Source organism: Monodelphis domestica, chromosome 4, assembly GCF_027887165.1.
Source record: "Monodelphis domestica isolate mMonDom1 chromosome 4, mMonDom1.pri, whole genome shotgun sequence".
In the NCBI taxonomy this organism is placed as follows: domain Eukaryota; kingdom Metazoa; phylum Chordata; class Mammalia; order Didelphimorphia; family Didelphidae; genus Monodelphis; species Monodelphis domestica.
Window position 1 is genome coordinate 144,326,734 of NC_077230.1, and position 23,656 is coordinate 144,350,389.

The 23,656-nt window shown below is 36.3% G+C and overlaps 1 long non-coding RNA gene across 2 annotated transcripts in view; it reads right to left on the minus strand.

The window, feature by feature from the left end:
* LOC130453692 (uncharacterized) overlaps positions 1-23,656 on the minus strand; it is a 142,989-nt gene that overhangs the window by 25,678 nt on the left and 93,655 nt on the right. The window contains exons 1-2 of one of the 2 annotated variants that reach the window (XR_008911185.1): positions 16,780-17,360; positions 13,315-13,485 (exon numbers count right to left, since the gene is read on the minus strand). This is a non-coding gene — a long non-coding RNA (uncharacterized LOC130453692). Of the gene's footprint in view, positions 1-13,314; positions 13,486-16,779; positions 17,361-20,915; positions 21,146-23,656 lie in introns of those variants that run through there. The other variant, XR_008911186.1, reaches the window with a different exon arrangement.

A 23,656-nucleotide genomic window follows, 5' to 3' on the forward strand; every position in this document is an offset into this window, starting at 1 on the left:
CTATACTGAGCCCAATCTGAGAGTTTCAGTCACTTGCCTTCCTCTTGCTCTTACCATTTCTGTAGGAACAGTCAGTCAAACATATCTACCTCAATCATCTGTGGTTTGGGATTAATAGTTTTGAGAAGAGCTGACATCAAGCCATAATTAATTTATGATTTTCCTTCTCTACCATGTAATGTTGCCCTCATACCTGAGAGTGACATGTAAAATTCCATCCCATTCAGCCTTTCTTTATATACTATGCAAGAAACACTGATAGATCCACATGGAATGTCATTAGAGCTAGCAGATTCAGATATCATTTCAATAAACTCCTTTGAGCCACATAATATATATAGTCTTATTAGAGACCCTTAGGTTTCGTTGCTGAACTACAAATAATCGATGTGCTTTTTCAAACAAAAAATTCAAATGGCAAAGCTAATGCACTAAGCTTTCCCTTCAAGTTATATTAGAAATAGATCTGTTTATTGCCAATCCGTCCCCCTGATACATTAGCAGTGACTGGATCAGGTCCTAATGTAACTCTCTGGGAGCAAGCAACTGCACGTCTGGATTTCCCACAGACATCAGAGTTAGTGTTGGGTGAGCCAAAGTTCAGAAGCTTATATGGATAGGTCTAAATGTTAGGGGGAGTTCCTCCCCTCAGCTTCTCGGGGCCCCTGTATTGATTCCATTTGCCCTACCTTAATCCCTCCTTTTAACTCTACAGTACCTTCTCATATTACCTTTGCTTATGCATGTCTTACAAATGAGCCTTAGCTTCCCTTCCCACCAAGATGCTCTAGTAGATAGCCACAGCATGGGGGAAGTAGATTCCATGTTGGACTGAGAGTCAGGAAGACCTGGGCTAAGTTCCTCCGCCTAACTCTACTAATCAAGCAACTTGAACTTTTTGAAAACTCGGGCCACTGTTTAAGCTTGAGAATGGATATAAGGCTGGTTGTGGAGGAAGGAATAACTGGGTTACAATTCTGCCACTAGCACTTACTAGATGTATTATGGCTGGAACATCATTTAAGCTTTCTGAGTATCTCTGAGATAGTTACCTAAAGGTGACAGTTTGCACGAGAGTGAAGAGAGTTCTCATGCAAAGTCATTGACATAGTGAGGTACCCGTACACAATCAGCCAGACACAAATGTTCAGAACTCATTGCTTGTCTACCAGACAAAAATGCATGTGATATTGCTACGCTTGAGTTGTGAGGTGTGTGCCAAGTTCCATGCCCTCCAAATGTAAGATTTCATTCAAATAAAGACCTGAATAAAGAGTGGAAGCTACCAAGCAAAGTTCTTAATGGGAGAAACAATCTAAAGATAAGAATGTTCCTGTGTCAGTTTCAAGAGTTTAGCTCAATAAATGCAGAAGATATAATTATACATAAAAGCTAAAATAAAAACCAGAAAAAAAAAACTTTCCAATAAGGCTACAAATTATACCAAACTATATGTACTTATGGGGAAAGATTATCTAATAAAAGAATGAATTCCATAAGAAGGAGAAAAATGATAAGGAAGAGGTGAAGGAGGGGCTCACAGTAGCAATGAAAGAAGAGACAAAATGTCAACAGACAAAATCTTGAAAAATTCAAACTTTGAAAAACAATATTCCCACAATAAAGACAGATTTAAGCACCCTCCATTATTTTTTACCAAAGCAATTTATTCTTCTTAGGACTAGAAGCAGTTTTTGCTAATGCATCCTAATTCCTTAGCAATAAGTGGATCTTATTTCAATACATCTTTGGCAATTCAGTTTCTCTGTATCCAAATTCTTGAGACAATATAGTGTTTTCACAAAGAAAGTTCTAAAAATCCATCCCATTAAAATCTATAACATTAATGTTTCTTTTTTTTCAAAACTCACAAGGGTTAAAATATCTGTGGATATTAATAAATAAATAAATAAATAAATAAATAAAATGTATTTATATGAGAGAAGCACTGTGTTAAATGATGGAACAAAAGGAGAAAAGCAAAACAAATCTCTGCCCTCAAGAAGCTTACATTCTAATAGGGATAATCCACATAGATAAGAGGTTTTAGCTGTCAGGTAATAGAAAAGCTCTATGGTCCTCAGGATTTAGGAGGCAGGGTAGACATTGATGCATCCCCTTTAATGTGATTTCCATTAATAGGACCACATCAATTTAGCTTTTGACAATGCCAAAGACTTTCTTTTCAGAGGCCTTAGTACCTGAAACTGCTACGAATGAGCTAGAGTATAGCATTTTCCAACAACTATTAGGGTGAATCTTCACAAAGGTTGTTTCTTTAAGTGATGGCTATTAGAAGCAGCTGGAAGAAAAGCTAGTGGTCTGGGGTTCCATCTATAATGAAGGCTTTGGGGACATATCTGCTTATTTGTAGCTAGTGAAGATTTTGGGCTCCTTCTCCCTTAGATTATGACTGAAATGTCTCCTCTAGGAGGATCAATGTTCTGAGAAACATGGCTATTTCCAGGGCTCAGTCACCTGGGCTCTTTTATTACAACCTGAAGGGAAGTGGTGGGTCAAGTGGTTTGATTTTCCTGGAACATCCCTCCCTCCTTTCTTTCCATCAGGGTGTCTTGCTGCTTCAGCTAGGCTGACTTGATTGCTTTAGCAGCTGTTTACTAGCTAATACGGGAGGATGATGGGATAGAGGAGCCCCTTTTCACAATGGTGGCTCATACCAACAATAACAACAAATTTTATATAGCACTTTTAAAGTTTGCAAATCATTGTACATATGTTATCTCATCCAATCCTCCCAACATCCCTGTGAGGTACATACTATTATCCTCTTTATACCACTAGACAACTGAGACTAAAAGAAGCTAAGGATTTCCTAGGGTCACACTGTTAGTAAAGTTCGAAAACAGGGCTCAGGTATTAACTCCAAGTCCACTATTCTTACTAAGATGGATAATAATGGCTGCAAGGGATGAACTGGAAGCATGTCAGGGACTGTTTTCCCATTTCCTTGCAATCCCATGACCTAGAATATTGCTTTGAATAGGAGCATAATACATTTTGTCGATATAAACTGTGAACTGTTTTTATTGTTCATGAGTTGTAATTCAAAGGAATACAGAATATTGTGTGTATCTTTTATTGAATATTAAATAACAACAGGGGTGTATGGGGTGCTCAGGGAGGAGTAATATCTTTGGTATGGAGGGCTTGTCGTGCCCTCCTAGGGCAGCTCTCCAGCCTCTGACCCTCACCTGACACCCAGCTCTCACTTGTGGCTCCTAGTAGCTGCTAGCATGCAGCAGCGGCCACACCCCGGGCAACGGTTTTGACAGGCCGGCTAAACCTTGTGAGGGTAGCCATCGGGTCAACGTTGACCCCTGGTGAACCAGGGCTTTGCTCACCCAGCATGTGAAGACTGCTTCGGCTGAACAGACAGAAGAAACCAATAAGAAGGTTCAACGGCTGAGAGGGCAACGCGGCAAAGCACTGTGGAGTGCTCAGGGCATGTTGGAGCACAAAAGACAACATGGCCATCCAATGCAGCTGAGGAAGTCTCCAGGTGTAACGACTTTTTGTGCCACTGGACCCAGGCTTCCAACGCCGAGAGAGTGGGACTGTCTCTGTGCATTGCCTTTTCCATTTAAATCTTCATGCACAAGTGTCTTTGTGCACAAAAACACACAAAGACAATAGTCATCCTCGGTTGCCGAGAGACTACTACTACTAATTAAACAACATTGATAGAAATTTCACAGGATGACACAAAAAGTCTGCCATCTGGAAAGGTAGAAGGATGGTTGAGAAATCATTAAGGAAATTGAGAGTAGGGGTTAGAGAAATGGATTCCAAGACCTAGGTTGATGATCTACCTCTGACACATTGGCTGAATGATCCTGGAAATGTAACTTAGACATTTTGCCTCTTAATGTTGAGTTGAAGAGAACATTCAACCAGCAGAAGAGAGAGTTTCCTCTTCTGGAAGTTATTTTTACCAGTGAAATCACAAGTCCAGTGCCTATCCCTATTAAAGTTTCACTGCTCTCCAGGCTTCACTCCTGATTCTGCAAAGCCCCAGAGAACTCCTTAATCCTTTAAGTCTATCCTACCAAACCTGGAATTCACACAAAAGTACTATCCTCAGATTACTCCCTCTGATTAAATTGCACCTCCCAGAACCTCCATTTGAAGAGGGCGCCCAAGCCAACAATTCTTTATTTCCTATTAGGCTGCATTTTTCTCTACTTCTCCATCATGCCATCCCCCAAACCTTAACTCCTCTAAGCTTTCTTGTATGTGTTGCCTTCCCTCCATTAAAATCTAAGCTCCTTGAGGGCAGTAGCTTCTCTCTCTCTCTCTTTTTTTTCTTTCTTTCTTTCTTCTTGTATTTGTTTTAATATAATGCCCAACACATAGAAAGCACTAAACAAATTCTTGTTAACTGATTGAAAGTATAAAATATATTACATACAAAACCAATGAAGCTCAAATCAGAAGACAGGCAAGAAACTGGGAAAAATTTTATAGCAAGTATATCTGATAAAAACCTTATTTCTCAAATATATAGGGAACTAAGACAAATTTATGAAAATAAAAGCCTTTCTCAAATTGACAAATAGTCAAAAGATATGAACAATCAGTTTTCAGAAAGAGAAATCAAAGCTATCAAAAGTCACGTGGAAAAATGTTCAAAATCACTAATGAATTAGATAAATGCAAATTAAAATAACTGAGATACCTCCTCACACCTATCAGATTGGCAAACATGACAGAAAAGGAAAAGGATACATGACGGAGGGGATATAGGAAAATTAGGCCACTAATCCACTTTTCATGAAATTGTTAACTGGTCTAACCATTCTAGAGAACAACTTAGAACACTAGACAGAGGGCAATAAAACTGTGCATACCTTTTGACTGAGCAATACCAATGCCACAAGACTTAAAAAAAAAAAAAACCCTTACCATCAGTCTTGGAGTCAATACTGTGTATTGGCTCCAAGGCAGAAGAGTGGTAAGGGATAGGCAATGGGGGTTAAGTGACTTGCCCAGGGTCACACAGCTGGGAAGAATCTGAGGCCAGATTTGAACCTAGGACTTCCTGTCTCTAGGTCTGACTCTCAGTCCACTGAGCCACCCAGCTGCCCCCTCAAAAAGGTTTTCAAAAAAGAACCTATCTGTACAAAAACATTTAGCAGCTCTTTTTCTGGTGGCAAAGAATTAAAAACTGAGGGAATGTGCATTAATTAAGGACTGACTGAAGAAGAATACTATTGTGCTATATGAGGAAGAGAAAATGGGGTATGGGTTCAGAAAAACCTGGCAAGATAGATGTACTATAAAGAGAAGTGAACATAACCAGAAGAACTTTACACATAGTACAGCAATATTATAAATATGATCAATTATGAAAGGCTTAGATACTCTAACCAAGACAATGATCAAAGATAATTCCAAAAGATTTAATTTGAAAAATGCCTTTTAGCTCGAGAGAGAGAACTGATGTATTCTGAGTGCAGCTGGAATTATACTTTTTTACTTTCTCTGTTTTTCTTACCTATCTCTTTTCCAAAATGACTAATATGAAAATATATTTTGTGTAATTTCACATGTATAACTGATATCATGTTGCTTGCCTTATCAATTGGCTAGGAAAGGACACAGGGGAGAGAAAAAATTTGGAACGCAAAAGTTTTTTAAATGAATATTTTAAAAAGTAATTTTAATAGATTTAAAAATTAAAATATATTAAATATCATCTAACATATCAGGTCTTTAAAAGTAGGTACCAAATATACCTGGAGTTGCTTTTGAGGATCCCAAGGGCAAGGTGGTCCTGGGTGCTGCCATGATAACTTCCTCCTGATATCTCATATTCATAATTAGACTATGCTCTAAACATAATGAGAGTCAGCATAAGGTAGAGGAAAGAGTCTCTGACTTTAAGTAAATAGGCAAAATCTGAATCTTGGTTCTTTTGTTGACTAGGTGTGTGGCCTTGGGGAAGTCATTAACCTCTGAGCCTCCATTTCCTCATCTGTAAAATGATGACAGTAATACTTGGCCTAACTCAAATAATCATAATATTTATATAGATCCTGGGGGCCAACCAGTACAACCAAAACCCAAATAAAAATTCCTCCTCAACATAGGGGAAGAGCAGTTAACTTCCTTGAAAACCTCCATTTTAGGAAGGGAACCCACTGCCTCTTGAAGCTGCCGAATTCCCCTTTGTATATCCCTCTTAGTAAACTTTCCTTACTTCAAATCTAAACCTTTCTGAACAATTTCCATCATCGTTTCTGGTTCTTTCCTTTGAATGGTACACTTAGATTAATCATTTGTGCCATGGACCCCTTTGGCAATCTGATTAAGTTTATAGATCCCCTACCAAAATAATGTTTAAAAAACTAAAGGAAATGTTCAAATTCATTTAGAAGTTAGTGAAGTGAAGTGAAGTGAAGTGAAGTGAAGTGAAGTGAAGTGAAGTGAAGTGAAGTGAAGTGAAGTGAAGTGAAGTGAAGACTAATTTTTTTCCCATCCAAGTTCACAGGCTTCTTGAAATCTATCCATGGACCCCATTAGGTTCAAAAATCAAGTTAAAAATCCCTCACCCTGTTGTGAGGAAAACAATATATCAATATGAGCCATCAATACTACAGCAGTATTTTTGTCTCCATCTCCTCTATAAGGTTGCTGGACATCTGCAGGTACTCTATGTGTATCTTACATGGAAAAATCTATGAATCCATAGGCTTATACTTGGACTGTACATGACATGGAGAGAATTAAAGAGTAAAAAGGACAGAAAACCAGTAAGGGCTTAGGTAATACAGAACTTTTAGATGTCAGAGAACTTGATATTCAAGCCTGGAGATAAAAGGGGCCCACTGGAGTTTACAGAGCAAGGCAAGTGACAAGGTTGGAACTACGCTTTAGTAAAAATCACCTTGGCAGCTAAGCTGAGTACAGATCAGAGAAAGGAGGGTCTTGAATTGGGCCAGCCAGAAGGATATTGCAATATTCCAGGAAATGGATTGGTGGCTTTGTGAGTGCAGAGAAGGGGACATATTTTTGAAAGTTGTGAAGGAAGAATGACAATATTTGGCAACAGAGATATACATGTTCATAAATAAATAAACAAGGGATATATACAAAGCAAATTTATGATGATGGAGGCAATATTGACAACCATCTTCTAGTTACTATGGTAAATCAGTAGAGATCTCTTGAAATGAGGTGGCACTTGAATTAAGGCTTGAAAGGATGCATCCCATTTGACTTCTGGATAGCTCTAATAACTAAAAACATTTTCCTGATGTTGAACATTCATTTGCTTTTTTATAACTTCCCCTAATTATTGCTTGTTCTGCCCTCCATGACCAACAAATCAAGACTAATTTCTCTTCCACATGATGGCCCTTCAAGTACTTAAAGAAAATTATCATGTCCTTTCCCTAAATCTTCTCTTCCCCAAATTCAACATCTCTAGACTAAATGTGTGATTTGGCCCCATTAGATTGAGCCCTATTCAAGTGCACTAACCAGGCAAGCATACTTTCTTTTTTTCCCTACTACTTCCTATTCCTACAATCAACCTCTTCCTTCTCTCTATCATATTCCTCACCCAAGAGAAATATTTTGAGAGCCAATATGGTCAGTTTTTTTGTTTGTTTGTTTTTTTAGGTAACAAATTGCCTTTTTATTGGCTGGAGGGGAGGAGAGGTTGGAAATGGAAATGGAAAGAATATTGGACTTGGAGTCCAATGAAAATAATGGATTTAGATTCCAAGGACAGGTTTGAATTCTAATTTTTTGACTTTCTCCTTGTCTGACCTGGGGCAAGTTATTCTCTTGGTCTTAATGTCTTCATTTGTAAGAAGAGCAAGTTGTACTAGATGACCTCTAAGACAGCTTCCAGTTTTAAGTCTCTAATCCAATGTGACACAACAAATCTGACTTTTTTGAAGCACCAAAGAGAGCTAACAAATTCACTGGCAAACCGTACTTTTGTTAAGTGACCTTGTGATAGCTCTTTCCAGCCATCTGAGGTCTTGTGGCCTCAAAGATCTGTGCCAGGAGCCCGGAGAAAGAAGTCATGTATAACTGGTGAAGGCTCATGTCTGCTCAATCAAAATTGTAGTAAAGGAAAGCTTTTCCAGCCAGGGCCCTGTAACCATCCCCCTCCCACAGTGCTTGCTGCTTGCTTGCCAATCTGAAGATGAGCCGGGCTTTCGTGTTTTGGCAAGCTGCCAGAGGAGGGTGCTCTCTTGTTAGGCGAAGACCCTCCAAGAAGAGAGAGAGAGGAAACAGACAAATGGGAATCCTCTTTACCTTACATCTCCCTTCAAACCTAAAAGGGGAGACATTGTAGTGTTTCTCCGTTTTGTTTTTGTCTCATTCTGTCACTCTCTAGTCCTTTTACAATGGCAGCAACAATGCTCTTGTCTAAATGATTTCACAGGCTATTATTCAGACACTCAACTTTTAACATTTCAATTTTGTCATTCTGTTGCCACACAAAAGGTGCACTTCTACAGTATAATGTTCTAAGAATTATGTCAATGATTAGTAATGGCTTTTAACATCAACTTGATCATTAACAACTACATTATCTGAAGCATAATCAGTACCTCCGCCTATTGTGTGATATGATGCTGCAGGGTTTGGAAAGGAATAGGACAATCCACTTATGATACTATATAAAAATATTTATACTGTAATAAAAGAACAAAGAAAAAAGGAAGTCATTTGGGAACTGAATCAAGAAGAAAAACATTGGCTTATATTCAAAAGGTAAGCTTTAAAGAAATAAACAAAAACAGGTTAGGAATTCAGTTATCCCCATACCACCATCATTTTGTCAGAGAGATCTTCATCAATGTATCTAGACATTTTCCAGAGATCATTTCAGTAGAGTATTATGAAAAGAATACATTTCAAGAGGAGTTGTTCCAAGACTGAGAACTAAGAGGGAATTGGAAATCAGAGATGTACGGGTTTCATAGGTTTGTCCCCTCTCATTTTTAAGGCTAATCTGTTTAGATTTGATGACCATATGGGATTGTGCTTTAGCAGGGAAAAAAAACAACTTTGCCCTTTCTCTACATAAGAAATCATTCATTGAGAAATTATGATGTATTTATTTTGTACAAATATTTTTATTTATGGTACAGGGTACTTCCTGTTCCCTTCACATCTTTTACTGCTCTACTTCCAAGTTATCCCACATGTCATCTTTCTCCTTCCTGGAATGTATCTTTCTACCCTCTCACTTCCTAGTTAAACATCCTCCTTTGATTCATTTTGAGTATTACTTGAGCTTGATTCATTTTGAATATTACTATATTTCAAGTATATGTATAAGGATATATCTTTGGGCAACAAAATACTCTTAAAAAAAGTCCAAGACCACAACTACTATTGAGAACATTTTTCAATGTGAAAAAAAGGACATGGTAAAAGAAATGTAATGTATAGAAGAAAATCTGCCAAAATGTTATTAGTGACAGATGGTTAATGTTTGTTTACTTTGATGATTCCCTGGTTGTTGTTGTTGTTGTTTTAATTTGGAAAATGAGAGATAGAACTTTAAAATAGTCCCAATAATTATGATCAGATCCTTTTCCCTAGAGCTATAAGATTCACCTACAAGAAAGGACATTGAGTTGTCTTTGTTTTTTTGAATAGTAAAATAATCTTCAAATAACATGAGAGGCACATGATACAGTTTAATAGACAGAGGACTAAACTTGGAGTCAGGAGACATGGATTCAAATTCTGGGTCTAATTCATGGTAGCAATATGACCTTGGGGAAGTCATCTCAGCCTGAGCCCCAGTTTTACCATTCTGTAATGGGAATGATTAGATTTACAACATCCACTTCAGGAGTTTTTGCGTGAAAAGTGCTTTGCAATTTTTGATAGTATTATTAGTAAACTGAGTCCCAAAGACTATTGATAAGGGACTTTCTCCTTATTGATGGAGTTCAATGGCCACGGCAGGCAGTGTGAAGCAGACAAGAATATGGGAGAGGAGAGAGGTTCATTCTCTTTTAAGCTCTGGAATCTCATGGGATTCTACAGCAGCTTTGGGTACTTCTAACTTCTAGTAGCAAGAGAGATGGACAATGCCAAACTACACTTCAGGTTTTTGAAGGGAAGATAAGATCCTAAAAGAAGACATTGACATCAGAAGAGTTAGCAGTGTCCATCATTTCCCTGACCCCAGATTGCTCACCTGGAAACTTCAGAGAATATCTTACTATGTAAAATATGAAACTCTCTTGGTTAAGCCAAGTTTTCTCTTTTCCAAAGGGAGAGCTCCTTCACTCTGTATTGTCTGATATGTATTCTTTATATATCTCTTCTCTCTGACTTGTTTTACCTTTTACTTGGATAAATCAATTTCTTTACTACCTGTTATGTGTGGAACTAGTATTTTGGTAGGAAGGAAGTCAGTCTTCTTACTTGGGTATAAAGCATGGTTCCTTCCTTCCCCTTATTGAAAAGGAATAAAAAGTTTAGCTTAATCTTTAAAATCACAACCTCTAGACTACTAATATTTAATGTAACAGACAGATATGATTCTAATCCTGTATAATCTCTCTCTAAGGAGAACAAAATGGTGAGCTCTGGCCACTGCCCTCCAGTTTCCCTTCCTGGATGGAACTAAAGTCTGACTTGGAGAAAGGAGAAGAGGCAGAGGAGGACTATTTTGCCTCCATTTCCAAATACAGAGTAATGACCCTGAGTTATAGGTGAGAGACAATCTCACAAAATATATAAATAAGAATTTCTTTTACCTCTACTTGTAACTTAGAATAAAAAAAATAAAGCAAGGCAATCCTTGTTTCTTGGATTTTTTAAAAATTACCTCTTCCAGAGACCAAGTTATCACTCTTTGTGGATGACATGATGGTCTACTTAAAGAATCCTAGAGAATCAACCAAAAAGCTAGTCAAAATAATCAACAACTTTAGCAAAGTTGCAGGATACAAAATAAACCCACATAAGTCATCAGCATTTCTATATATCTCCAACACAGCTCAGCAGCAAAAACTAGAAAGAGAAATCCCATTCAAAATCACCTTAGACAAAATAAAATACCTAGGAATCTATCTCCCGAGACAAACACAGGAACTATATGAACACAACTACAAAACACTCTCCACACAACTAAAACTAGACTTGAGCAATTGGAAAAACATTAACTGCTCATGGGTAGGATAAGCCAATATAATAAAAATGAACATCCTACCCAAACTTATTCATCTATTTAGTGCCATACCCATTGAACTTCCAAAAAATTTCTTTACTGATTTAGAAAAAAACCATAACAAAGTTCATTTGGAAGAACAAAGGATCAAGGATATCCAGGGAAATCATGAAAAAAAAAATACAAGGGAAGGGGGCCTTGCAGTCCCAGATCTCAGACTATATTACAAAGCAGCAGTCATCAAAACAATTTGGTACTGGCTAAGAGACAGAAAGGAGGATCAGTGGAATAGACTGGGGGCAAGTGACCTCAGCAAGACAGTATATGATAAACCCAAAGATCCCAGCTTTTGGGACAAAAATCTACTATTCGATAAAAACTGCTGGGAAAATTGGAAGGCAGTGTGGGAGAAATTAGGTTTGGATCAACACCTCACACCCTACACCAAGATAAATTCAAAATGGGTGAATGACTTGAACATAAAGAAGGAAACTATAAGTAAATCAGGCAAACACAGGATAGTATACATCTCAGACCTTTGGGAAGGGAAAGACTTTAAAACCAAGCAAGACTTAGAAAGAGTCACAAAATGTAAAATAAATAATTTCGACTACATCAAATTAAAAAGCTTTTGTACAAACAAAACCAATATAACTAAAATCAGAAGGGTAGCAACAAATTGGCAAACAATCTTCATAAAAACCTCTGACAAAGGTTTAATTATTCAAATTTACAAAGAGCTAAATCAATTGTACAAAAAATCAAGCCATTCTCCAATTGATAAATGGGCAAGGGACCTGAATAGGCAGTTTTCAGATAAAGAAATAAAAAATATTAATAAGCACATGAAAAAGTGCTCTAAATCTCTTGTAATCAGAGAGATGTCAATCAAAACAACTCTGAGGTATCACCTCACACCTAGCAGATTGACTAACATGACAGCAGAGGAAAGTAGTGAATGCTGGAGGGGATGTGGCAAAGTAGGGACATTAATTCATTGCTGTTGGGGTTGTGAATTGATCCAACCATTCTGGAGGGCAATTCTGAACTATACCCAAAAGGCAATAAAAGACTGTCTGCCCTTTGATCCAGCCATAGTACTGCTGGGTTTGTACCCCAAAGAGATAATAAGGAAAAAGACTTGTACAAGAATATTCATAGCCACACTCTTTGTGGTGTCCAAAAATTGGAAAATGAGGGGATGCCCTTCAATTGGAGAATGGCTGAAAATTGTGGTATATGTTGGTGATGGAATACTATTGTGCTCAAAGGAATAATAAAGTGGAGGAATTCCATGGGAACTGGAATGACCTCCAGGAATTGATGCAAAGCAAAAGGAGCAGAACCAGGAGAACATTGTACACAGAGACTGACGCACTGTGGTACAATCAAACATAATAGACTTCTCCATTAATGGCTTTACAATGTCCCTGAACAATCTGCAGGGATCTAGGAGAAAAAACACTATCCACAAGCAGAGGACAAACTGTGGGAGTAAAAACACCGATGAAAAGCAACTGCTTGACTACAGGGGTTAAGGGGACATGTATGAGGAGAGACTCTAAATGAACACTCTAATGCAAATACCAACAACGTGGAAATGGGTTCGAATCAAGAACACACGTGAAACCCAGTGGAATCGTGCGTCGGCTTGGGGGCGGGGTGGGAGGAAAAGAAAATTATCTTTGTCTCCAATGAATAATGTTTGAAATGACCAAATAAAAATATTGTTTAAAAAAATAAATAAAAAGAAATAAATGTAAAAAAATTACCTCTTCCTTTTTAGCATGTACCCTAAGACTACTATTCCAACTCCAAATTACCATAGGTTGGGTTTCCAGATGGTGGCTACTACAGATACCCTTTCGCTTCTTGAAAATAAATCCTGAGGAATTCAAAGAGGTTTCCTAGAACTATAGTTCACAAGGCTGCCACTAGCATGATATCTTTTCATGATAATAAAACTGATATCAATCAACCATAAAAAATAATTATCTTTTAGATAGATAGGTTTCCCAAAATGGCACGGTAATAAGAGTTCACACATCCCCCAAAAGTTTTCTCCCACAAAGACATGCAAAATCCTGGGGAAAGTGGGCTCAAGCTCAGAGAGCATATGTAGCAAAGGGGTGACTCACAGCTCCTGGTGGTTGGAAGTTCATTTCATTTTTTGTTATGTTCTCAAAAGTTCTTCACAGGATATATAGCTTTCTATTGGTTTCCTTGTGGAGCCTTTCCTCATTGTGTCCAGTTTGTCCTAAGCTCACACTGAAGACACAGCTGCCGGGGCTAACATTCTGGGGACACTGCTAAGACAATGATAAGAAATACAAATCTTTCAGACCTTACAAAGTTTGTAAGGCATTCCTGTGGTCAGTGTGGGCCTGGGAAGAGACTCAGACTCCGCTTCTCCCCCACCGAAGCAATTCTCTGCCAGGAATTTGGCTGGAAATGCTTTCTCCTGGCTTACCCTTGGAATTTCCAGATTCAGGACTAGCTTGCTTTTTTATAGTAGACTCATGAGTCACCCAGTCATTGGTCATGAACGTAGGCTAGTCCCAAGACACTTCCTCTGTTATCTCATTTCATCCTATCTATGATCATAAGCATCCTTCCCACTTGATTTACTACATTGCCTGAACTTAATTTAATGCCTTTGATTGATTGATTCAATAGAGATATCTAGGTCATGTTCACACCTAGTTCATACCTCTAATTGATTCGTTCAATCAGGACTTCCAGGTGTTCAGTAATTATTGAGGCAGAGTTATGGCCCACCTCTCTTACACATCTAACAAACATTAAGTTTGTCTCAATGCTCATTGAGCTTTGACTGGCGCATTAGAAAATCATCCTTCTGCTATAATAAAGATGGGTACCCTGGGTCAGTTTACCAAGATGTGTTACATAAGACTAGAATAATGGAATGAATAACTGACAAATATTTGAAAGAGATTAATTCAGGCAAATATGTAAAATCAGAGATTCTAAAATTCTGAGGCATTATTTCAGAGCAACCAGTCATTAACTTTGAGAATTCATCATAACTACTACCATTTATATAGTACCTTTGAATTAGCGAATTATTTTACAAGTATTAACTCACTTAATTCTCATAACTACTTTGTTAGTTAATAAAACAATAGATATTAACATCATTTTACAGATGAAGAAACTGAAACTCAGAAAGATTAAGTGACTTGCCATAGTTGTATAGCTAAAAAGCAAGTAGGATTTGAACACTGGATTCTTATAGAAAATCCTAACCCATTAAGATTACAAAGTTAATGTTCATATTTGATAAAGAAGATAGAGTAAATTCACAATCATTCATTTCCATACAGAGGAATATAAGAGAACACATGTTCACCACTTTATCAGCAAAACAAATACCCTGGTAAGTGACTCTACCCAATCCCTATAAGCTACTTCAGTCTACCTCTAAAGTGCCTCCCCCTCTCTATGCCTGCCTTTAAGTAATGGGATGTTGAAGAAAATGTTACTGCTGAAAGAAATTTCAAAGACCATTTAAATCTTACAGTTCAATCATGCTGCAAACTTCTAAATCTATTTCTTAAAATGACTTTCACTTGATCCTAAAACTATTAAGAATATTTTAAACCTGTAGCTTATATATATGACCAGCTCTAGGTTAAGCAAAAATAAATTCTATTGTAGATAACATTTAAATTTTAAACAGAATTCATGAAAATGTTATCTGAAGCTTGAAAATGGGTCGATTCTGAATTCTGAAGGATTCAGAGAGATCTAGTCATGCCTTTTTCCAAGAATGAGGATTTTGTGTCTCTTTCCTTCCTATAGGCTTTCCCCTTCTTCCCATAATTCTAGTTTTACTTTCCCAATTTACTAGATGTCTTAATACTTTAAAAAGCAACCCTTTCTCTATCTCTTGAGTCAAAAAAATATTTAATTACTTTTTTAAAGACTAACAGTAAAGCATCCTTCCATTCTTTCTTCCAAAGATCCAGTGAGAAGGCATAGGTATAATACAATTGCTCCAATAATATAAAAGAAAATACCCTTTTATTGGGCCATAGTTTTATTGTTTAGGGCTTATGGTTTATAATATATACCAATAAAACCTATAGAAGTGATCAAACACAAGACCTTAAATTTAAATGTGATAATATATTATAAAGTATATATATATATATATATATAACTAACGAATGTGATAATATATTATAAAGTATATATATATATAAAACTAATGAATCAAATATTTAATAAGAAAGGTTTTAGCCATATGTACATGTATGCTCATAAAGAAGATACTATATGTAATTGAACAATCTTCTTCCCTTAAACATGAATTGCAATAAATGTGAATAACATATTTTTCATTCTTTCAGTTAAAATTATGGCAGTAATGATCATTATGATCATTGAATGAAAATTCAATTCATTATAATCATCTATGAAAACATAAAGTATTAACTAAATCTCACATTCAGTATACAGTGGCAAATAAGGGAGAATTTTACACATGATTACTTTTGAAACTTTTTTTTCTCAAATAGATATGAGATTCCATCAATGTTTCATTTCAACAATGCCCATCTCCTCATACCCTTGTCCATACTTTATCTCAAGTTCACCACATGGTGGGGCCACCTGCTGAACTGGATACCTTCCCTACCTCTTGATGCTTTGTAAAGAATGTTTATCCCTTGTTCTTGACCAATTCTTTTTGAAAATCATCATTTTCTTCAATGACCTCATTTACTCTGGATTTACATTGTACTTCTTCATTTGCTCTCTGCAATAAACACTGGCACAGGCCAAGGGCAACTGGCAGAAGGGGAAGGGAACAAGAATTTATGAAGTGCCTACTATACCCCAGACACTATGCTAAGTGTTTTACAAATAGCATCTCAATTTGCCCTCAAAATAAAAAAAATACTATTGTTTAAGTGCTATTGTTAACCTCATTTTACAATTGAGGAAACTGAAACAGAGGTTAAGTGACTCATCCAGGATCCAAGAACTGTTGTCACCTGAGGGGATTTAAATTCAGGTCTTCTTGAATCCAGGCCCTGTTGTCCATCTACTAAGCCACCTGATGAGGCGCCATCTTCCACTAGGAAGCCCCAGCTCTGGGTTCAGATAAGTCTGTGTTCATATGTGTGAGAATCTGGCTTAAAGTATTCAAATACTCCTCTTTTTTTACACATGCCCATAGTCCACTTGAAATTGTGCTTTTTTACAAAACTAAATTTGCTAGGTGCACAATGGCTCTTCAAGCTTTCTTAAGTGTTGACTTAAAATATAAATCTTATTTTAAAATTAGCTGTATTTTTTAAAGCCAACTAAATGAACAGCCTGTGGTATCCACTATGCATTCCACTCCTGGAGAAAATCAAGTGAGCTACTGATGAATAGCTAGGAAAAAATAATAACAAGTTGTTTGGTTTTTTTTTTTTTTTAAGTTAAACTGAGGCATATCGGCCCACTCACATTGGTCACAATGAAAGCCATACAGAGCTACACCCCAAAGCCCAAATGTGCAAGATGCAGGTATTTTTTTGAGATTTCTCATTCCCTTTTGAAGTTGATTTTCCTCTAAACATCTGAGGACTTACTTTGCATTCTTGCGTGGCAATGCCTTTGTTGATAACTTTTCCAGTAATTCCATTATAGCAAATCACAGGGTTGTCAAATCTTCAAGGATCAGAAGATCATGAGTTGACAAGTAGCAGATGGACATAAAGAAATTTTAAATAATGTACATTCATTCCCCATGTGGAACTCCAGAGAGTACCTATAAGTTACTAATAGCAGCAAAGGCAGCCGCACAGTAACAAAGAAAAGAGTAAGCTACAATATTTACCATTTCTACCCCTTTTATTTGGGGAAAAATCAAAAGAATTTTGAAGGAGAAAAAAACAACCTCAGGTTTTAGACAAGCTGTTTCTGTTTAAGGACAGAAGTTTCAGTTAAAGTGTAGTATAATTGTGATGTCACTAAGCACAGTGAGAGCTGCAGGCACACAGAACATTTTCCTTGTAATACCACTACTGTAGGCAGATTTGAAACACTATAGCTTCTTCAGGCTATAATTATAACTGTTTGTTGCTTCTGTGGTTTCAAAGATAATAGAAGTTGTTCATAAAATTTACACAACACTGATGTGCTGCCTATAAAATATGGACTTGTCACGTGCAAAATATTCCATTACCTATTTTTCATAGAGAGAAACAGCTGAGAAACCTACAGACCATCAAATTATGAATCCAGTGTTTCTTTACAAACAATTAGTTTCCAGAACCCATAGATATTACCAAAATACTCTCTGCTATTTGGTTAGGAAAATTTTCCTCAAGACCTCAGCATCTATGGCAAACACTTGGAATCCACAGCAAATACAGTGAACATTGTAGACTGTATTATAGTATTAGCATTCAGCACAGCCAGCGCATGGAAGAAAAAAGGTACATAGATGTAAAAGGAGATAAAAGGCTTTCTGAGAGGAGAAAGAGATTCCAAACTTAACTCTAGATGGTTTCTTGCCCCCTTTATAATGGATTCTCCTCCCAGGTCTTTTAAGATAAATGCTGGCATCTAGTGCTTTCCACGGTGAAACCCAAAGTATATCAGTTAACTGTGGAATTGATATATTAAAAGCAACATTTCCATCTAGTCAGCCCAAATACATGTTTTTGTCATTGGGAAGCACAGCACTTGAGTATCTCACTCATTAGCTGATAATTGTTGATTGCCAGTTTTGCTGAGTCCTTAGTTCAAAGTAAGAATGGTGAAATCAATGCTCCACCTGACAAATTTTCTAGGTAGTGAATTTTATTTTTTCTTAAGGAATGCAAGGACTTCCTTTTTCACAGCTGATCTAGCTTCTACAAGAATATCTGCACAGCATGTTGATATGGCAGCTATCTTTGGAAATCCAACGTAGATTTTTAGGGACTGTCAGCACTATCATCTCTATTCTATATCCTCACAGTTGGGACACCCAATCACCATCATAACTTTCATCGATAACTGGGAGAACAGAATTTGCTCCACTATTTCATGGATAATAATGAAAGAAATAAGACAACATTTGTACAACTAGAATTAAGGTAATGTTCACTTCTCTTTTCCTTTTACATATCAAAGCTTTAAAAAAAATCTAGCTGAGCTTCATTTTCAAGTAATATTAACATAATTATAGATGTTTATTTATTCTAAAAGGCTTTCATTGAAGGATATAAGTAAATAGTAACCTCGCCTGACAACATAAAATTGCCTGGGAGATATTATCAACCTTACTTTACAGACCAGAATGCACTGGGGGAAAAACCTGGGTGTTAAGTAATTTGTCTAAGGCTATTCTGAGATTCATGTCTATGACACAGATCTAAACGACAGAATCCTTGAGTGTTGAATCCTTTAACCCTAGACAATGTAATTCCGATTAGAACATTTGCAGCCCTCATAAGAATTTTCCTTTAAGGCAGCAACTGTCTTCTGTTGATCTTGAAATTAATAACTGGTGCTTCTGTGAGTTATGATGATGAAGGTGGTGATTAAATTTATCACAGATATGAAATTTTTAGAAGGACTGAGAAAAAAACATAATGAGATTAAAGTATCCCAAACTTGGAGAACTTAGAACAATTTATTTAGTGCTCAGATGATTCATTTCATGCTAGTGTTGCCCTATCATTGACAATTAAGTAATATTTCCCATGCTATCTTTTCCAATCCTATAGAGTTCTCACTCTTTTTTGCTTCACAGAAGTTGATATTTTAAAGAGAAACATATATGAGGCTTTAGAAAATAAATTATTGTTAGAAAGTAGAAGAACAAACTGTGATGTAGTTTCAAAAGAACATTTTTGCACCATAAAAAAAACCACAACAAATATAAGTGGTTCAGAGAAACATAGAAAGACATATATGAACCGATACAAAGTGAAGTAAATAGAACACAGAGGAAAATATATACAACTATACACAACTATAGTAGGCAAATGAAAAGTGTCAATGAATTCTATGAATTTCAATGACTTCTTTTGTCCTGAAGAAGATGATGAAATACCCTTCTCTCTGAGGAGACTATTGAATATATCAAGGGTTCATGAGATGATTGCTGAGTTGTTTGATATTTGTTTAATCACCTTTTCTAAGTCACTAGAGGGGACTTAATGGGAGGGAAGGCAAATTAGGAAATGACTAGTGTAAAAGCAAAAGGATATAAGGCAAATTTTTAAAAACTTGTTTTTCCAACTAAAAATGTTGCTCAAATCCAGTCTTACTATTTACAATCTATGACTTTGAGCAAGTCACTTAACTTCTGTCTGCCTCAGTTTCCTTGACTATGAAATGGGGCATTGTTGTGAGGATCAAATAAAATAAATTTGTAAAGCACAGTGCCCAGCACATAGTAGCCACTTAATAAATGCTTATTTCCTTCCTTTTGTAAGCTCCTTTAGTTCACAGAATAATAATAGGCCAGAACTTTCCTCAAAAGCGCTACCTACCTGTAAGGCATACACAAATTTCATCTCCACATTATAAGTAACACAATTTAAGTCCCAAAGGATCTAAATCTAAAGCCTAATAAAACACTGATAGAAAGATAGATAGAAGAATAGATAGAAAGAATAGAAGATAGAAAGAATAATAACTCAGATTCAAAGGGAGGTTCTCCAACACCAAATTTTTCTTCCATATTTGCTTTGTCCCCAATGCCCAATATTATACTTTTTGGACAGGACTGGACTAAACCTCCAATTTCTCTAGTAGAGAAAACCTTGGTGTGCAGGAACTACCTCTACTGAAACCTTCTCCTAAATTTGCGGTCTTGGTGAAACTATAAATAGATCCAACCATTCTGGAGAGCAATTTGGAATTATGCTCAAAGACATAAACCTGTGTATACCTTTTGACCCAGCTATCCTACTATTACATTTATTTCCTAAGGTGATCAGAAAAAAAGGAAAAGAACCTATATGTTGTTCTAAAATATTTATAGCAGCTTGCTTTGTGGGTAGCAAAGAACTAGAAATTGAGAGAATGCCCATCAATTGGGGAATGGTTAAATAAGTTGTGGTATATGATTATGATGAAAGACTACTGCACTATAAGAAATTGCAAACGTTAATTAAAAAAAATAATGGAAAGACCTACAAGAAATTATGTGAAGTGAAATGATCAGAACCAAGAAAACATAATATACAGACAGCATTAGAAATATTGTTTGAAGAACGACTTGCACATGTCCACCTCCAGAGAAAGAACTGATAAATGGAAAGGAGCAAGAGACAGTTTTATATATACATAAATCTTTTTGTCAAATGATACCTTCTCTAATGTGAAGAGGTGGGAACGGGTGGGATATTCCTGAGAATTTCAATGTAAAAAGCAGATTAATTAATTAAAATAAAATTTTAAAGAGTGACCCAGAACATTGAAAGGTTAAAGGATTTGACAACATGTATAGAAATGCAACTTGAATCCCAGGCTCCATGGCTTCAAGGCTAGACTTTTTCTTATACCACACTAGCTCATGAATGATAGGTGCTTAATAAATGTATCTTAGAGATAAAAGATGTTTCAATCCAATGTTTGATGAATGAGTATCAACAAATAAATAGTCCTCCATTTAAGAATGAGGAATATGGATATTGGAGGAAAATGAGAGAAAAGGATAGTGTTTTCTTTAAATTTCCAGTATTCTTTTCTAAATAACAGTGTCATTATATTGATTGATTCTTACCTGATTGCTTCCAATGTCTGAAGCAATAGTCTTTGAAGTGAAGATGAGGGTAACAACAACATTTCCAATCTTATGCTCCCCAATATGGGCACATGCCATTCTCTGTCGTTCCAAAAGCCACTCCAGCATAAATTATGTGGCGTTACAATTGAGCTGGATGGAACCACTTGTTCAAGCTGATGTTTTGGCAAGTGATTTCTTCCTGGAGTGCTGTCAGGATTTTCCTGGCCCTGAAAAAATGGGCAACATTTCCTCAGATCTTACATTTCACTCCTTACGTATTTTTAATACTAAAGTTGTTCTAAAGGCAGTCATTCAAGACAGAAACAACATGGGCACCATGCATACATATTTTCTTACAAAGACTATGGTTTATAAATACGCTAACTTGGCAGCCTTGTTGTGTCCATTGACCTCATAGGATTTCAAGTAGGAAGAGACCTAGAAGATCATTACTCCAACCTCCTCAGTTGAAAGATGAAGGGGAAAATTGGGCTACATTCTGATATATTGGAAGCAGTGATGAATTCATGTTCAATTCCAGCTCTATTATTCTCTGTCAATATCCCCTTGAGTAGGTCTCCATCTCTCTGGATCTCAGTTGCCTTGTCTGCTAAATGGGGTAGTTTTTAGCATTCTCTGATTTTATAGAAATTGAAAGACTGAATGTTATAGCTCATAACATGTTAGAGCTAGAAGAGACCTTTAAAATATTATAGTCCCACTCCCTCATTTTCTTGAGGTCATGTCTAAATAGAATAATACTTTTCACAAAGATCTCCAGATCCATGGAAATTAGAGACAGGTGATATTAAGTGACTTGCCCCAGATCCAAAGATTATTGCCACAGATTTAAACTCAGGTCTTTAAACTCTGAATCCATTGCTGTTTCTCCTCTAATCAAGATATTTCAGGGACAAAATAAAGTATTATAGATTCAACAGTAATTCCTTTGTGGTCAAATTATTCTTCAAATTCTCCATGTGGTGGTGTGCACATTTCTGTGAGCACACCTTTGAGACATTTGTACACATGTTTCTATCTTCAATTACCTACAATTCCCATATTGAATCCCATTGTTAGCCATGAAATACCATATAATCATTTTTAAATCCTCCGCAGTAAAACATTCTCTAAAAGTCCTTCACAATCTGGTCCTAGTCTAACTTTCCAGTATAATTTCATATTCCTTCAATTAACACTCCTCATTTCATCAAATGACTCAATCAAGCAATAAGCATTCATTAATACCTACTATATGCTAAGCACTGTGCTAGGCACTAGATACCTAGAATAAAACAATCCCAGTTCTGAAGTCAATCAACAAATGCGTATTAAGCACTCAGAAAGTTCTAGGAACCATGCAAAGCCTTGGACATAGAAAAAAAAAGGAGATATACACACATATATGTATGTACACAAATATATACATAAATGGTTTGTACATTCTAATGTAGAGGACAACAGGTAAATAAACACATGGAAGAAACATTAGGCATAATTGAAGATAATCTGAGAGGGAAAACCATTAGCTTTGAGGGAGGAGGGTAGGAACCAAGAAAGACCTCTGTAGAAGGGTGTAGTTGAGCTAAGTTTTGGAAGAAACATGAAAAATTAAGAAGTAAATATAAAAGGGGACTCAATTGGAAGGATCACGAAAGGTTTTATATAAACAGGGTTATTAGTCTGTGCCTTAAAGAAAGAAAAGAATTCTATGAAGCTGAGGTAAGGAAGGAGGTCATTCTATGCACATGGAAATGACCAACTATAAAAAGAAACTGGAAATGGATTGTTGAATTTGAGGAACAGAGAAAGATAGGTGGGCTGGATCACAAGCACTGAAAAGAGGAGTAACATTCAAAGAGGCTTGGAAACATAGGTTGGAATCAGATTGTAGAGGGTAATAATAATAATAATAATAAAATTTAGATAGTACTCACCTAGATAACAGGGACTATACTGAGAGCTTCACAGTTATTATCTCATTTGATCTTTGCAAGAACACAAGAGGTAGATGCTATTTTTAGCTCCATTTTACAGATGAGGAAATTGAGTCAGTCAGAGGTTAAGTAACTTGCCCAGGGTCTCACAGAAAGTATATATCTGAGTCCAGATTTTAATACACATCTTCTTAACTCTAAACAGAGCGACATTATCTACTACTCCATCTAACTGTCATAAAAAGCTCAATAAAGGAGTTTATGTTTTATGTAAGAGACAGGAAGTCATTACTGGAATTGATCAAGTAGGGTAGTTCCATGGTCAGAAAATAAGTCCACTTGCTATTCCCCATAGCCTTGACACAGGCTGTTCTTTATGTTAACAACAGTCTTTCTCTTGGAATTCCTAGGTCCTTTAAAGTCTTTTTTTAGTTGCCATTTAATTTTTATATATAGCAATATAATAGGTGACAATAAAATTTATATTATTTATTATAAATAACTAATGAATTCTAATATATATGTTTATCCAAGAGAAACAAATTCTCATGTTAGCTCTGTCCAAAGATCTGTCTCATTCTTTTTTCTTCCCCTTCCTTCCACCTCTTCCCCCACCCTGAAAAGGCAGGTAATGTGATATAGGTTGTACATATATTATCATATAATACATATTTTCCTGTTTTTCATGTTTTAAAACAAGACATATCGCTAATACTAGAGGAAAATTATTGGAAGAAATGAATGAAGAATGTTTCAATCTGCATTTGCACTCTATTCCTTCTATGGAAATGGATATTTTTT